Below are 15,587 nucleotides of genomic sequence, written 5' to 3'. Positions count from 1 at the left end.
GAAGCACAGAAAAATCATATCGATAACAAAGGTAGATATTGTAACAGCCATGCTTTTTCCAGTTTTATGTCTGTGAAAGCTGGACCAGCATAAAGGCTGATAAAGAAAAAAGGATGCCTTTGAACTATGATTCTGGACAAAAATGATAATACCTTGAAACTTGGGATAATGCCCAAGAAGAGCTAATCATCCAATATGAGAGAAAGTAAAAGCAGGCTGCAAATCAGAAAGAATAAAAATAAAGCTAAAGATTAAATATTTTAGATGCCCGATGCAAAGGCAGAAGTCATGAAAAAAGCCCCTCCTGCTTGGAAAAATCAAAGGGAACGTGAAGAAGACAAAGGTGCTAGCTGCTGTCATTGAAGGCACAAGTACGAGTTATTCAAAGAAGCTGTTATTGACAGACGGTTGCAAAAATTCAGAAGTGACTGAACAACTGAACAGCAGCAGCAATAAACATTTCAGAAGATAATGTACTCCTTTTGGATTCTTAAAAAAAATACCTTAGTTGGGCAAATGTTTCTTATTTTGAGCCTGAGCTTTTCTACCTCATGTCACTCCTAAAAATGTTGTGTTATGTTTGATATGACATGAGACAGATGGCATGGAATTGGAACGAACACTGCATTGATTATAAAAGTGTGAATGAAAGCTGTGTCTTTGTCTTGTGGCTGTTCCTGAAAAATTCACAGATGTCAGGTTGAAATGACATCTAAGTAAGGTCAAAGCAGAACCATATGCTAGAAACTTAGAACTTAACCTCATTATGTGTAAAAAAAATTTAATTCCATTCAATAGAGTTTTCATCTATACAGCCAATTCTTATAACTAAAATTGGAACAAAAAAAGGATTCTGCATCGCTAACGAACAATATGCAGAATTTTACATCTATTTCTATCTATCTATCTATCTATCTATCTATCTATCTATCTATCTATCTATCTATCTATCTATCTATCATCTATCTATCTATCTATCTATCTATCTATCTGTAGATAGATAGATAGATAGATAGATAGATAGATAGATAGATAGAGAGAGAGAGAGAGAGAGAGAGATAGAGAGAGAGAGATAGATAGATAGATATCTCCAAAGTTCCATTTCTGAATGAAATAAGTCCCCACAATGAAAGGGATAGTCAGAAGGTAGAGCAGGTCTGCTAGGGCCAAGTTGATGATGTAGATGTACATGGAGGCAGAGGACCTCATGGAGTGGCACATCAAAACCAAGGTGTAGACATTGCCCGGCACTCCAATTATGCACATAAGAGACAGGATGGTCCCAATGGTGCAGGTGGCTACCATGTCCTCCAAAGAGCTGGCAGAGAAGGCCTCACCCCATGTGTTGTTGGAAGAAATATTAGGGTTGCTTCTGAGAGGGCTGCCAGTTTCTGTGTCTGTGGCCACTCTAATGGTGGAGGAGATAGTGCCATCCATTCTCGTAAAAGTTCTAGCTTTACATGCCTTGAGCAATCAGCAGTAGGCAATATTTGGCTCTTTGAAGAAAAGAGGGAACGGAAGGAAGTACTGCTTAGCTGAGATTAATTTCTGCTAAAATGTCAAAAATACCTGTGATCTTCAACTTTGTATTTATTCTAGATAAAGCACACAGAGGAAAAAAAATCACTTTAAGGCAGAATAATATAATGCCATAGCTTTTTTCTTTCTCAACTTTCCTTGTTTGTCAGGCTTGTTAGTGGTTGACAGTTGTTGTTATTTTTTATAAGGTTCAACATTTCAACATTTTCATTTCAACTTCAATATTTTCAACTGCTTCAACATTTGTTCTTTTCAAGTCCAGATCTGGCCATCCAGCTATCTGTAATAAGAAAGAAAGGACAGCTTTGCTTTATAGTTACTCTAAGACATTTGGCCAGGAGAATCGCTGCTCCACATCTATGTAGCTGGAATGAAAAAGTCCAATAATTACAGCCACCATTACATCTTAGTAAAAGAAACCTAAATGGCTTTTTCTAAACCTTAACTCATTAACCGTGAATACAATATCTTTGTAGCTAAAGATATAACTATATGTGGCACTACTTAAGTTTTCCCTGGTCTCGCTTTTGACATGACTCTGCTAGAATTAATTATTTCATTCAGATCTGATCATACAGCTTCCTCGTTTAACCCCTCTTTTGCGTTCTCTTTTGGATATCACAGAAGGGTTTTGTCCTTCTCTTCAAAATCTTCAATGAGACGGCAGAAGAATGGAAGGAAGCACTGCTTGGAATGAAATTAATTTCTACTGAAATACAGTATCAGAACACCTACAATCTTCAACCTTGTATTTATTCTAGAGAAAGGACACCAGAAATATAAATGCTTTGGCTGTGTGCGGCTTGTAGCTTTAGCTGAACTATTACACATGCCATATATTATACACCAAAATCAGTGAGCATGAGGATCATCTCTAAAATATCAGAAATATCTCTCGAGCAAAAGTCTTTCTTTTACCTAAAAACCCGTGTTTTTAAAACGTATATTAGTATATTAAAAATATGATGCGGCACTGACCCCTGTGTTGTTGTTTTATCGATCTGGTAGCAAATGTAAAGTTCTACATGCTTGCAATCACAGAAGGAACTGCATTGTGTACTGATTGACAGACATGTTCCCTGTGGTAATTTCTGTAAGAGCAGCCATATTTTTCAGGTCTGAATATTGCTACACAATGCTCTACCTTTTTACATCATATTAATATTATGTCCAGGCTTGCACTTTTCAATCATATGGATCCTACTGCCCTAATTGTCATAACAAATGCTTGCAAATATATACCAGTGCCTTATTTTTGACATTTATTTGATTGTCTCTCCTTAAGAGAAACCTGTTTTGTTGTGAGTTGGGGATTAATCAAGATGATCTCCTGGGATCAACTTCCCTTCTTGATTCAATAAGAGGAGGATTGATGAGTCCATAACTTGCCAAGCAGATTTCACCAGAGCACATAATTTGATCTGGGCTCGTTTATGGATAGATTTACTTGTTTGTCTAATCAATTTTAATGAAAGCAAGTATCCCAACTCTTCTTCCCCAAAGCATGTGATTATAATGCAAGCTAAAATTGTCTGAGAGAGGCATTCTGCTGGACTGAAGTAGTGGTACAATTTGCCCTTCTTAATAAAAATATAGTCAGTTACTGTATATATTAAGAAAGGCAAGTGGTACCAAATATCTGTGACCCTTATTTCCTCCATCAAAGAAAAATCCTTGGAACTCTGGAAATCTCACTGGTCATAAAAGTTTAATAACATACATTGAATTTTAATAAAAAAAATGTTTTTCCCATTTCCACTAAAGATTGTAGTCTAATCCCTGATTATATATTTGTTTCTTCAATATTTCCAAAGAACATATGATAACAAATGTACAGAAGGTGAAATGTCTACTCTAGAAATAGTAGATCTTGCCAAATGTCAACAGTATTGGTTATCTCAATTCCTTATATTAGAGAACAATGCAATAGAGCAGGGACATTTGTTTGACTCTGGCAAATGTTTAAATCAATTGATTGATTGATTGATTGATTGAGGGATTGATTGACTGATTGATTGACTGGTTCATTATTATGAACCTTCTTCAAGCTGCTGGCCACACTGCTTAGGAGAAGATGGAACTACATTACAAAGCATTTAAGATGGATGGAGAAAGCACTTCTCTATTGACAGGGATGGATAAGTTTTTTCTTTTAAATTCTCAATCTTGCAGACTCAAATTCTTTACCTCCTCCTGCCCCCCAATAATTTTCACTCATCAACAAAAACACTCTTTGATATACTTGAAGACAGATACTTCAAGCTATTTATAATAAAATGGTCTATTTATTCCAGTTATTTTTGAGACTATAATGCAGCAGTAATTTAAAACGGTCAGTGTGATGCCTATTTTCTCAAACTAAATCTGACTGAGAAGAGTGGGGTTTACACAGGTATACATAAATTGTAGCATAAATACATACATGCATTTTTCTATTAACCTATCAATTCTGAGAATTTAAACTTCACTGTAAGCTTAAACTCAGAATCTTTTGGAATGGGAAGCTATAATAAATGTAACAAATCATTATTATCTTTTTAGGTTTGTCAGTAAGAGTGACACAATTCACCTCCATAAAAATGGCATTACATAATTTTTTGAGCTCTGTGCAAAGTCAGATAAAGAAGATAAATAAAGAGTAAAATGGATAGCTTGCTACAAACTTGCATCTGTTTGCAGGGATAATCATATAGTGTTTTGCTTAACTGATTATGTATTTGAATAATAGTATAACACTACACCAATAAGCTATTCTTCTTATCCAGATGCCATAACTTTATTTCAGAAAATCAACTTGCCAAATCACTTGTATCTCAAGAAGTTGTGATGGTGCATTCTGGATCTCCAAGGAGAAACTATTCCAGGGGTGTGTGGGGGAGATGTTTCACTAGGTTCCTAAGAAACCTAAATAGTTGCTCTCACCTGGATTTCACATATAGTTTTTTATACAAATAGGCAGCATACAGTACACCAGTGATGGGTTTCAAAATTTTTTAGAACCTCTTCTGTAGATGTGGCCTTCTTTGTGGGAGTGGCTTGCCGGCCATGTGACCAGGTAGGAGTGGCTTGCCAGCCATGTGACAAAGTGGGGATGGCTTGGCAGTCATGTGACTGGGTGGGTGTGGCCAACTTGTAAAATGTGGTGAAACTCACTTAACAATGCTCTTGCTTAGCAACCAAAATGTTGGCTCAGAAACTCTGGGATTGCTCCCCTAACCCTTTAGAAAAAAACCCCAGGGGTGTTCAAACCTGAGAGCTTTAAGACTTGCGTGCTTCAACTCCCAGAATTCCTCCTCTTGCTCTTCATCTTGATGATATGAAGATAGGCAAGGGAAGGGAGCTGGAACCGGTTCTAAACGGCACTATAGATTTGTGGAACCTCTTCTATAGAAGAGGTTAGAACTGGCAGGAATCCACCCCTGCTGTACATTTACTTATGATGTTACCTAGTTATCTAATGAAACATCTCCAAGTGAACCACCAAGTTCAGGGAGCAGAAAGAAGTCCACAATTCAGCCATGAGCTTCAGATATTCTCCTTTATTTTGGGAGGAACCCAACACAATGTAAGGAATGGAAATGTTTTGTGTAAATCATAATAATCCTGAATTTAAGACAGGTTGATGGTTCAAGAAATGAATTGATAAGCTAAATTGTCAAAAGACAGCCAAGAATTTAATTTAACCCTAACACAGTTTTACAGCTGTGGACTTTGTGTTTTGCCTTACATGCCAAAATAACTTGACCAGATTTGAGTATTTACACACCAGTTAGGGAGACATAGAATCACTTCCTATTCTACTTCAAGCAAAAAAGAAAAAGAAGTTTTGGATTGGCACAGTGCTATTGTGCCCTTTGAGTGTGCTATTTAAAAAAAAAATAGGTTTTGCTTAATCATTATTTAACTTATTTTTACGGGTCCTTCTTTCATTCTCCCTGGAAAAATATAGATTAATGTGACTAAGCAACAGTGGAGGCATTGTCTTACATAGTTAAGTCCTCCAGAATTGGTAGAACAGTGTTTGATTGATAGAATTTTTTGCTTCAAATGGCTCAGTCCAGCTATTAATGTACTGAGACTTTCTGTGCCATTCAATACTTGCAGCCTGGGGATTTTAATACTGGAGACTATTTAACCAAGAAATTGTGAAAATTACTGAGATTATGAATGTTTTGAGCACTTAAAGACATATTGAGTATTATTTTGTAACAATTATTTTTGCAGTGCAGGCTGGAAGGATGTTAAATTTAAAGGAACTGCATTTTAAGGCTGGCTAAAAGCTAGAAAAAATACTTTTTCAAATGCAAAACTATATCAGCCAAAGGAGAATCGTTTTATAAATTCTGAGTGAATAAATGAAGTGCAGTAAGAATGAGCACATTTAATTAACCCTCATAATAAGAAGTAAAATGAATGTTTATATTTTGTGATTTTTATCAAGTCATTTTCTAATATCATTTTGCATGGATAGCTAAATAAACCAGAAAAGAGCAAGAATATATTGCTAGCAAGAGTGGCAGAAACTCTTTCCCTGGATTAATATTTGTCTAAGAAGCTGGATATATCCACAATGTAACAGAACAGAAAGAATGCACAACTGTATGAGACGATGACTTCGCAGATCTTGTTGAAAATCAGCATTTGGCCTTAGCTGCACTATACAACTATGGTGTTGGTTTGTTTGTTTTATTTTTCTTAATCTTCATTGGATTTTCATAGCATTCTTAGGTGAGATGAACTTTAGTGTCATGAAAGCCCTTGCCAATTCAGCCTGGTTTGAACATGAGGCCAACACCTACAAATTACTTGTAAAAGCTGAGGTGAATAAGCCTGCAATCATCTCATCAAAACTCTGTCCCTGGGATCACATAGCTTCTTGGGGAACCAGCAAGCAAAATTACTAGTAAATCTTTGCTTTGTTTTCCTCAACCATCATCTCTGCATCAGTGGTGGGATTCAATTTTTTTTTACCACCGTTTCTGTGGGCATGGCTTGGTGGGTGTGACAGGGAAAGAATGCTGTAAAATCTCCATTCCCTCCCCACTCCAGGGGAAGGTTACTGCAAAATCCCCATTTCTTCCCAATCAGCTGGGACTCTCTGAGGCAGAGAATAGAAGGGGGTGGGGCCAGTCAGAGGTAGTATTTACCGAACTACTCAAAATTTCCACTACCGGTTCTCCACAACTGGTCAGAACCTGCTGAATACCACCTCTGCTCTGCATCATTTAGTGGGTTGGGGGGAAGAATATTGTTGCTTTATCAAACAGAATATCTCCTGCTGGTATTTTCATTTTTGTGTAGAAAGTGCAATTCCAGTTGGTATTGGGAAGTGAAGCTAGGGTCACTAAATTCTAGGCCAATAGCTCCTTTCCACTTCATATGATACTTATTAATGTGTTTTTCTTATCTCATTTTCATTCACCCAGAGAGGAAGATTACAGGCTCTGAAATAACTAGAAATGGATCAACTACCAAAATAAAAAGACTAGACCTAGAATTATTGATTTTCTTTTCAGAAATGTAACTGTCAGATTCACAAGAGATCAATGTTTTTGTCCAATCCAAACTCTCAACATGTGACAACAATTACTAGGATGATTTCTTTCCCTTTTCCCCTTGGGGTTCGCAACATCATGGGATCTGTGGAAGGAGCCATTGAGACTATTTTGCGCAGCTGTGGAGAATTCCAAATTGAAGCCACTCCTGTGCCTTTGCTTAAATGCCCTCAGAGAAAGGAAAATGTTTCTCAAAGGTAATCAGTGGGTTTACTGCTGAGTTGTCCTTTCCATTAAGAACCTTCTTGTGACGATAATTTGAATTGGATTGTGGAGTAACTTAAAACCATTAAACTGTGCTCACACTTTGAAACAACAAAGAACCAGGCATGCCAGCCTTTTACATTTTGGTGTGTGAGAGACCCTATATGACAATTTCTCCCTGCCTCTACTGATTTCTTTTCAAAAATTATAATTGCAACAAAAAAAGAGGGAAAGGGAAAGGAGGAAGCAAGACTGGGGAATGCAGATAAGAAGGAAAAAAAGCAATAGGAAAAAAGTAACTGCTGATTTTCCATAAACAGGTACATCTTCTGTATTCAGTCTTTAATATCAAGAAATTTAATTTTTGAAAACAATTAATATAGCAGTATTTCACATCCAGTAAAGTCACACTTTCTCAAAAACAGCAGATTCCAGACTGGAATATAATTTAACATGACATAAACACCTTTAACATTAAAAGATTTCTCTATAAATTACTTAAATGAAAATATTGTCCCAGAAAAATGCTAATGACTCACAGGACCAATCATATGGGTCAGACTTTGTATATTAACAACAAAAAAAGTCTGACGCCACTCCTTTCAAATATATCAGATATAGATGGCAATTGTCTTTGCTTTTTATGTCTCCTCTATCCTAACAACACCTTGGCTGGTATTTCTTGTAGATGTGACATTTACAACAGATGTCTCATTTTTTCCCATAGGGACTCAGACCATGATTCCCATGACAATGGATTTGTTAAAGAGAAGGGTAAAACTGGCACATGAGTAAAGTGGTTGGCATGACAAAGGAAGACATTAGCTGGCTTGAAAATTGTACTTAAAGAGTACTCATTAACATTTCCTCATCAAACTGAAGTGAGTATCAAGTGAGGGTCATGAAGTTCAGATTCAGGTCCTCTTTTCAATATGTTTATTAATGACTTGTACGGTGAAGGAGAAGAAATGCTTATTAAATTTGCAGGTGACAAAATTGGGTATGATAATTAATACTCTAGAAGATAAAAAATTAAATTCAAAATTAACTTGACAAGTTAGAGAAGGGGAGCAGAGCAACATAAGAAAATTTACAGGGACCAATGCAAAGTGCTGGGTTCATTAAACAAAAGACAAATGTACATGTATAGAAGAGAGAATTTTTGGTTTGTGAAAAATATTTTAGCGTAAGAGTTGAACAGAAAAGTATGTATCAACTGTATGGTGTGACTGCAAAAACAGAAATATAAATACACTTTACGAACAATTCTGCACTGCAGCTGCTTGTTTCCAGTGCTATTCCCAGCACAAATCAACTTTAGAAATTCCATTGTGATTTACAGTTATCAACCAGGCTGAGTTATAGCTCAGCAAAACTATTGCTCCTGCAATACCAATTGGTCATCCCCATGATTATCCATGCCACGAAGCAAGCTCAATAATATGGAACAGTCTACTAGTGTCTGCCCTTTCTATTTAGAGATAGCTTCCTCATCACTAATCTCAGGACCTTTTGTTTGCTTTCCTAGATTGCCCACATGAATGCTGTCACAATCCCCTCCCATATTATCTCCTTTGACACTAAATACAGACCTTTTCTCTCCCACCCCACCCCATAGGTTATCATCATTGCTCTCATGCTGAAATAATCCATTGAATATGGAACAGGGTGTTGGCCATTGTTGGATCACTTGGTTTTTATTCATTTATTTACATGGAGAATATCCAGTGGAAGCTGGCAGCCCAGGAATAAATTGTTGGTAAAAGAATTGCTGGATGAATAAAGCACTGGAGATCACCCACTCTGAAGATCTTAACATGGTTTGGGAAATAGTCATTTGATGTTGAAGGTTAACGAAGAATAGTTATAGTCTTCACTGAAATCTGTTTCCTGATCTAATCTATTTTGAATGGTTAAGAGCCTCCAATCCCAATTCATTAAGGTAATCCAGGATAGTACCATGGTTGCAGGATACAATCTGGGTTGGTCCAGCAGGACCTGAGGTTTAGTCTTCAAAGCTTTCAAACTCGTGCTGGAGCCCATCCTCAGATAATTTTTCTCTCACCAGAATGCATGTGAAAGAAGTTCCCTCTTACATTTTGTGAAAGAGAAGTTCTCTAATGATGGGCTCCAGCATGAATCAAAAAGCTTGGAAGACTAAACCTCTGGTCCCAGTGACTGTCCCAGAATGGATCCTGCAACATTATCCTGTATATTTGTCTTCATTTGTGAGTACCATAATTAATGGAGTAAAAAAAATCACTAAGAGGTCAGAAAGCACAAGCAGGGTCATATTATGTTGTCTTGCACCCTCAATATACCTAGCCTCAACCTAATCTAGAGAATCATCTTTATTAAGAGTACTAGGATAAGATTTGTCCCCACCCACTCATCCATATTGGTGAGAAATGGCAAAATAGACACTGATCTATAATTAAAGAGAGGACTCTAAATATCTCCCCCCCCCCCCCAGGTGGGGCAATACTACTGTCTCTTTCAGGGCAGATTGCATTAAGAATCTTGTACAACATCTCCCTTAATGCATGCCTTTTGGGCAGAATAACCAAGTAGAACTTAAATCCAGAGAACAAAGAGTGTCTCAAACTTTTCAAAGCCCTGTCTGTATCTTCAACGTGTTCAGAAGCAGAACAAAATCTAGATAAGGCAGTGTGACTTGGCCTCCTCTTAACCAATGCCGTTTTAGTGGCATTAATCTGTGAGTATTTTGTTAATGAAAAAACATTCATGAAATCCTAAACATTAACTGCCAAAAGCACCAGATGCCTTCCACAATTCCTGTCAGTTTCCATACCACCTGGAAAAGATTTTTTGTGTGATTTTCAGCAGATGACATGGAGGTAGGGAAAAACATTTTCTTCTCTTTCATTGCTACAGAATAAGCTCTCCACTGTACTTTAGGTTGTGCTCAATGATATACTTATCAGAACACTCTTAATTATTAAAGATGGAATGTCCTCACAAGCTGAATAGTACCTTTTTCATTCCAAGTTCAATTTTAACAGATCTTCAGGATCTGTAGATCTGTACTGATCTTAGGAATTCATTCAAAAGAATTAGAGAAGTAGAAGAAAAAGAACTGTTCACTTTAAGATAGTTTAAATAGTTAGATATATTAATTAGCCCAGAACCCAAACATGTACAGGGGGTGAAGATATATTAGTGGTAATGAATAGACAAGATTATGAAAAAAAGAATAAGAGAAGAGGTATCAAGTAATTGTACTAGAAGCAAATGAGGTTAAATTAAATCCTCATTTTAAGGAACAATTTCAGGAGAAAGGGCTATATTAAACCTAAATGCCCAGTAAATTTAATTTTATATCATTTGGGTCAATTTATATTAATGAAGTAATTATGTAAATGACATGTATTCATGCAAATTGTAATTTAAATTTTTGCATAACTACATCATCATGCAAATACTATGATTGATGCTAATATCATGAATTTACACGAATTGCTAAACTGTCAGCTACAATAAACTTTGCTCCTTACTTTGAATGGTGTTTCTCTGAAAATTCTAGATCCATTACATGAAGGGATTACTTTAATAGCTTATTTGAAGAAGTATTGACAGTGGATGTATAACACATATGGTTTCCTACTATAATTAATATATTCCATAGTAACTAAAATTTATTTTTAAAAATGCCACCAATGGGAGACCTACAGTTTAAGACAATGAATCTGTTTAGAATTAATTTCCCCTATCATATTATATAAAATTTAGTGCCACCTTCATTACTAAAATTGAAGCATTTTATATATTAAATAAGGAATAAATTAGACACTGAAACCTGTGCTTGTTCTTTGTGAGTATCATATATAAGTGGCATTAGAGGTAAGAGAATACATTAATCTGAATTTTGATTACTTTGCATGTTTTATTACTGGAATAAGCAACAATTGTCTTTGTATATGGCAGTTGCTGATTTAATAGACATTTTTTAAACTGACAAACTAATTTTGGGGGCACTAGCCTATGGAACTGTTTGAAGAAGTATGTATTCAAAGTAAGTAACCCACTTTAGGCAATGTTAAGAATTGATTGTGTTTCATAAGGCATTCTTCTGGTTTTGTATGGTAACAAGAAGAATGCATTTATTTTACTATGGTTGAATTGTGGGGATCTAAATATGAATCTTATGTAAAGTCTAAGAAGCCCACATACTTTTTTTAGATTACAGTAATCAAAGCCGGAAGGGAATTACGAAATACAGTCTACTGACAGTTTTACTCATTGTTGCCTTTGGAACTCATAATACATAGACTGGAAGCCATAGATTGGAAACAAAACCCCAAACACTTTTGTTTCCATTTTTGAGAATCTGTAGGGCAGGGGTGTCCAAACTTGGGAACTTTAAGACTTGTGGACTTCAACTCCCAGAATTCCCCAGCCAGCATGGCTGGCTGGGGAATTCTGGGAGTTGAAGTCCACAAGTCTTAAAGTTCCCAAGTTTGGACACCCCTGTTGTAGGGGAATTGGAGCATGAAAGAGGAGTATGAAAGCAGCTTGAATAATTGAAAGAAGAATTTGCTTTTCCTTAGAATGTAATATTAAAGCCACAGAATAAAAAAAAACATAATAAAACATTATGTAAATGTGTATGATAGATATACAACAAGAAAAGCCTGGTCATTTAAAAAGACCAACTGAGAAATCAACATATACTGGAAACCGTAGCTTTTTTTTAAAGATAACACCAAATAGTTTCTGTAAGAGAATATGTAATACCAAGGACACATTGCTGCAAAATGAAATGACTAATGCAGTCTAATAAATGGAAAACAAGACAAACAGCGGCAGGAAGAACTCAACTTTAGGAAGACCGCCTTCAGAATTATTAGATGCTGCTCATACAGAAGACTAAGATTAGTCAATATCATTTGTCAACATGAATGACAAGCAAAGATACTTTTTTTTTTTTGGAAACATGAAATGTTTAATATAATAAAATGTCCTTGTGATTTAATGTGTGTAGGCATGACAACCCAGAAGCTAAATATGGACTAGGAAAACACTGCAAAGGGAAACAGATCTTTCAGTAAAATGTTTTATAGGTCGTGAGCAGAGAGCACAAAGTTTTGGGGCTTTAGAGCAGGTGGTACCTATTAGAGAAGTAGACTTTATAAACAAACATTAATTAGGAGACAGGATGGGTCATTAGATTGGACATAAAACTCCCAGCAGGATAACAGACACCTTGTATTGCTATATATTTCCCACTAATTAAAAACAGCTTGAGAGTTATGAGCCTTTCAAATGTAAAGAAAATTTGGGGCATTTGCAGTTTCATTAGGTCAGCTATTTTGAAAAATTTACCACAAAAGAGGATTCTGGGTTTTTTGGCCCCGTTTCCAAGATACTTCCACATTTATTGTAAGCTCCTTTTTAATTACTACTACTTCAAGGTGGCAAAAAATATTGCTCTTATTGTGCACTAATCAAAAACAACAGTTTTCCATCACCAATAGCCTTGATTCTTTAACTCTTCATCATTTGCTGACAAGGTAGCAATAGGGTGTGCACATAGTTGTTATATTTCTATCCGCTGCAGTCTAGCAATTCTCAATGATTAACACTACAGAGCTACACTTTAAAACACTTTAAAATTTGCAGTAGCGTTAAGTCCTGCTCAGTAGACCAGACCAGGAAATCAACCCCACTGAAAAGCTATATGTACGGTATTTTTTTTATTGAGATTAGCTATAATGCCACAATTTTGCAAGTCTGATTATGCTGCACCTCCCTCTCCTTTTTTATTACAGTTTTTTTATTTTTCCATTTTCATAACATATAATCACATGTGTACTATTACATAGCCAACATCATATTGTATTATTAAATGTTTACATCAATTCATCTTACCAACAACTCCCAAAAAGAAATTATTGGCTCTTCTGCTCTCCATACGCCATATTTGTACTTTGTCCATCACTTTCTTCTCCCTTTCTCCTCCCCCTCCCTACCTCCTTTCTTCCCTCTGTCATCCTTCTCTTCTCAACTTCCCCTTCCTCTCTCCTTCTCCTCCCTCCCCTTACCACTCCTCATTTCTCTCCTCCTCTTCCCCCCCTTGCCCTCTCTCCTATCCCTCTCTTCTTCCCTTACCTTTCTCCTCTACTTCCCACTCTTCATTTCATTTACTTGGTGTATTTCAGCTTCTGAGCAAGCTCCCTTTTATGTTGACGGTATTTATAATTCTTTTTCAATATACATTTTTAATTTTTCTCCTCCTTTTTAGTAGAAAAAAAGTGGTATAACAGAAAAGTATACATATATAGTCATTGTGCTTTTAACCCCCCCACAACCTAATTTTGGTCAAGCTGAAGACCTGGTTACAATTCCTAGCTATTCTCTTATTATCTTTATATAGTTGTGTATCCTTTCTTGCCCCCAATTTGTGATTCTGTCTTTTTATCACAATAGTTTCCCATTGTGGGTATATTTCATGTTCCCTCTCCATTTTTCTATACCTTGGATTAGATTACCCTTAATGAACTCTAGATGACAATCTTTGCTGTTCAGTGTTGATTGCACTTTCCTTAATGCATTATATAAAGTAGCATGCGGTAAACATCTCACTTTGTTCATTATTTTAAATGATTTTTGTCATTTTAAATGATTTTTGCCACTTTTGTTAAATGATTTTTGCCACTTTTGTTAAATGATTTTTACCACTTTTGTCAGCTTTCTTTTCCCTTTTGTTGGGGCACCTCCCCTTTTCACAATTTTCCCAACACCATTGCTGGGACTAAAGGAGTTTTTTATCTGCTTTTTATTTCCCTCCGCTTCTACCCTTTCAATGTCTCACCCCACTTCTTTGAGTTCTTTTATAGCTATCTGCTTCTCTGAATTCAAAATTCTAATTAGGTTTGATTTTACTGATTTATGTATATTTTTTAAAATTTCACATAGTTCTTCAAATTCCCAGTTTTCCGTGATGTCCAGTTCCAAAGTTACAGTTAATTATACAGTTATGCAGTTCTTATTTCAGAGTTCTGTTCCACCTTAAGTCTATCTACTTCAATTGCTGTGGGGAAAAACGATGGTGGCCATCTTAGTCTTTTATTCTACTTTAATGTCCAGATCCAAAATTGCAGTTAGTTATACAAATCTTATTTCAAGATTCTGGACCACCATACTTATTCTTTGCTTCAATCACTGCTCAAAATAAATCACTTATAATAAGTTTGTAATCAGCTTTTCTGATTACAAAGAAAGTTTTTCTCTGCCTCTGCTTTTCCAAATTCTGATTTATGGCAGTTGGTTAATTAAAACTTCTCGCATAGTCGAGGTTAGGTTGTCCGTTATCAGTAAGAGGACTTGCTTTTTTTGGGGGGGGGATATATTAGCTGGAAGGAATTCAAACAAAGTAAAAGTATTGACTTCTGTTTAAGATCCATCTATTTTGAAACTGGTAGAGAAGCTAACACCATCTTAATCCTCTGCAGCAAGAAAAAAAAGAAGATAGGGGAGAAGAGAAAAAAAAACACCTTTGTAATTGGTCTGATATTTATTCTTTGCTTCAATCATTGCTCAAAATAAATCACTTATAATAAATTTGTAATCAGCCAAAAGTTTTTCTCTGCCTCTGCTTTTCCAAATTCAGTCAAGGTTAAGTTGTCTGTTATCAATAAGAGGACGTGCCTTTTTTTCTTGGTTATATTAGCTGGAAGGAATTCAAACAAAGTAAAAGTATTGGCTTCTGTTTAACATCCAGAGCCAAATTTAGAGTTTATAATTGGGTGGGTTTGTCACCCAGTTTTGCTCTCTGCCTTCTATTCTTTTATTCAAAAGTGTTTCAAACAAAGAACTTCAAGGGGGGGGGAACTGGTGTTACAACCCTCCACCTTCCTTTCTTTGAGAAAAAAAGTCCCGATCTGACCATCAGTATTATTTATGTTCTCAAGATTTCTTTGCCTTTTACAGATTTAATTTATAATTGTGGGTTAGATAAATTATCTTACCAGGCCTATCATCTCTCCCGGTCTCCGCCTGCTTCATCCGCCAGCATCTTATCAGCCATGATGACTGCTGCCCCAACTCCGATTCATAGGCAAATCCCTAACCCACAAGGAATCTGTTGCTTCCCCAGGGTCTGATGAGACGCTGCCCTTCTTTGCCCCCACCTCCAGTGGGGGTTCAGATTCAAAAGAGTCTCAGAATTGGATTGTCAGACAGGGTTCATGTGAGACTCTTAAGAGCCACACACCCCACTCCAGGAAGCTGGAGAACTTCCTGTCGACTCTCCCTCTCCTTCTTATAGTT

Source organism: Natrix helvetica (assembly GCF_964273705.1).
Source record: "Natrix helvetica genome assembly, chromosome: 1".
NCBI lineage: Eukaryota > Metazoa > Chordata > Lepidosauria > Squamata > Natricidae > Natrix > Natrix helvetica.
Note: the sequence above shows the minus strand (reverse complement) of the source record.